Source organism: Leptonychotes weddellii, chromosome 5 (assembly GCF_054177405.1).
Source record: "Leptonychotes weddellii isolate Sample4059 chromosome 5, ASM5417740v2, whole genome shotgun sequence".
Lineage (NCBI taxonomy): Eukaryota > Metazoa > Chordata > Mammalia > Carnivora > Phocidae > Leptonychotes > Leptonychotes weddellii.
In genome coordinates, this window is record NC_138373.1 from 107,105,770 (window position 1) to 107,108,901 (window position 3,132).

A 3,132-nucleotide genomic window follows, 5' to 3' on the forward strand; every position below is an offset into this window, starting at 1 on the left:
GTCTGCTTGAGATTCTCTCTCCCTCTCCCTCTCCCCCTGCCCTGGCCCCTGCACTCTCCCTGCCCCCTCTAAAAAATAAATAAAATAATCTTTAAAAAAAAATAGGGGCTTTTGGGTGGCTCAGTTGGTTAAGCGTCTGCCTTTGGCTCAGGTTGTAATCCTAGGGTCCTGGGATTGAGCCCCACATCGGGCTCCCTGCTGAGCAGGGACCCTCCTCCCTCTCCTCCCACTTGTGCTCTCTCTCTCAAATAAATAAAATCTTAAAAAAAAAAAGAATGTAAAAATCACTTGACGGCCATCCAGAAATTGGTAGTCTGCTGGATTTAGTCTGTGGGCTATAGTTTACCAACTCCTGGCCTGGGCTAGCCCAGAGTGTAGGAAAATAATTCAAGATAAAATTTAGAAGGTAGGTCATAACCAAAAAATGGTGGTACTGAATATCAGGTTGTTTTAAACTTATTTCTCTGACAATGGAAAGGTGTTGAAGTTTTTTGGAGGGGAGTAACACTTGTGTTCTAGATAAGTTTGGTAACATATAAGATGAAGTGAAAAATAGAAGAACTGAATTGAAGATAGCATTTAGAAGACTGCAACCTCAAATAACTGGCAATTTCCCTTATCAAAAGAAGTGCTATGGGAAAAACTGCTTTTCACACACAAAAAATTTTGAAAATTAAGGCCCATTGTATCCTACCTAATTCATATTTTTTTAACTATCCTCATTGGATATATTTCAAGGGATCTCATGTTAGTGTAGGTCTGGAAATGGCTTCCTCACCCTTTGTAATAAGGTTTATCCATGCTTTTACATGTTATATCAACTATTAGCGGGTGGCAACCCAAGTTGTGCCAGATTTCTTTTTCAAACTCCCTAACAAGTTCTGTTTCTAGTAGTGGGCAAAATCTAGGTTCAAATGTGTATAATTATAGTGTCAGGGCTTTTGGGAGAGAAATCTGCAACCTGAAGTGACAGGAACTAAAAAATACTTGGCAAGTATTAGATCCCATTTCACAGGTTTAATCCTAACAATCCCCTAAGAGAAAAGAAAATCCGACTGAGCCACCCAGGCGCCCAGCTAATCTACCTTTTAAAATGAAATATATTTGGGGGTGCATGGCTGCCTTAGTCAGTGAGGCATGCGACTCTTGATTTCAGGGTCATAAGTTCAAGCCCCACATTGGGCATGGAGCCTACTTAATTTAAAAAAATGAAATATATTTAAATTCTCTAAAAATGATATTCTAGGGGCACCTGGGTGGCTCAGTCGTTAAGCATCTGCCTCCAGCTCAGGTCATGATCCCGGGGTCCTGGGATCAAGCCCTGCATCAGGCTTCCTGCTCGGCGGGAAGCCTGCTTCTCCCTCTCCCACTCCCCCTGCTTGTGTTTCTTCTTTCCCTATGTCTCTCTCTGTCAAATAAATAAATAAAATCTTAAAAAATAAATAAATAAAAGGTAGATTAGCTTTTTAAAGCCTCTTCCTTCTCCTAGAGCTCTTCATGCTTTTGTCAGCCCACAGTTAGACTGGTAGCAAAACTCAGAATAGGAAAAAGCTCAACATGAGACATAGTTGTTTTTAACCCTTCCCATTACTGCCAAACCAGACTGATAGGGTATGATTCCAAACTGTGGGAAGATGATGGTATCAGAGAACATAAAGTAATTTAAGTTGCTGTATGTGATATTTAGCTAGGTGATGATGTCTCCCTTAAACTTTATGACCCAGTTTCTTATTACCTATATCTAGAACAGATTCCTACTTTGCCTCCTTCCCTTTATTTGCCTTATGAATACAAAATTAACAACCTAAGTTCTTTTTTTTTTTTAAAGATTTTATTTATTTATTTATTTGACAGAGAGAGAGAGACCGTGAGAGAGGGAACACAAGCAGGGGGAGTGGGAAAGGGAGAAGCAGGCTTCCCGCTGAGCAGGGAGCCCGATGCGGGGCTTGATCCCAGGACCCTGAGATCATGACCTGAGCTGAAGGCAGTCGCCCAACCCACTGAGCCACCCAGGCGCCCCAACAACCTAAGTTCTTATTAGAAAATCTCTGGGGTGCCTGGGTGGCTCAGTCTGTTAAGCATCTGCTTTCAGTTCAGGTCATGATTCCGGAGTCCCAGGATTGAGCTCAGCAGGGAGTCTGCTTCTCCCTCTCCTGCTCCTCCTGCTTGTACTTTCTGTCAAATAAATAAATAACTACAATCTTTAAAAAAAAAATTCCCTCATAAAACTGACTGTTCTCACCTGTTATAATTTTTTTAATGCTCATGTTAATCTATAAAGTTCTCTTTTGCTATTAGTGTCTATGGACCCACGTTTATTTTTTTATTTTTAAAGATTTTATTTATTTGACAGAGAGAGACACAGTGAAAGAGAGAACACAGGAGGAGTGGGAGAGGAGAAGCAGGCTTCCTGCGGAGCAGGGAGCCCAATGTGGGGCTCGATCCCAGGACCCTGGGATCATGACCTGAGCCGAAGACAGACGCTTAACGACTGAGCCACCCAGGCGCCCCTGGACCCACATTTAAACTCAGTCCTCAGACAAATATCAGGGAGGGGTGCCTGGCAGCTCACTTGATAGAGAACGTGACTCTGTCTCAGGGTTGTGAGCTCAAGCCCCACATTGGGTGTGGAGATAACTTAAAATTAAAATCTTAAAAAAAATACCAGGGAGAAGATTTATGCTACAATTATAATTGACAAATTGTTTCTGTGCTGCTTTTACTAATTTTTTAAAATTAGTCTCTCTCTGTCAAATAAATAAAATCTGTAAAAAAATGATATTCTAGGGGCACCTGTGTGGCTCAGTTGTTAAGCGTCTGCCTTCAGCTCAGGTCATGGTCCCAGGGTCCTGGGATCGAGCCCCACATCGGGCTCCCTGCCCGGCAGGAAGCCTGCTGCTTCCTCTCCCACTCCCCTTGCTTGTGTTCCCTCTCTTGATGTGTCTCTCTCTGTCAAATAAAATCTTTAAAAAAATAAATAAAAATGATATTCTATCCCAAATATCACCTTACAGTATATACATACCTAGAGTTCATAGTATAGAAAATGAGACTATAAAACAAGTGATATGAGTGCTATATGCTTATTTCTATGTAAATTAGCAATATTCTCTGGAATCAGAAGAAATCAGG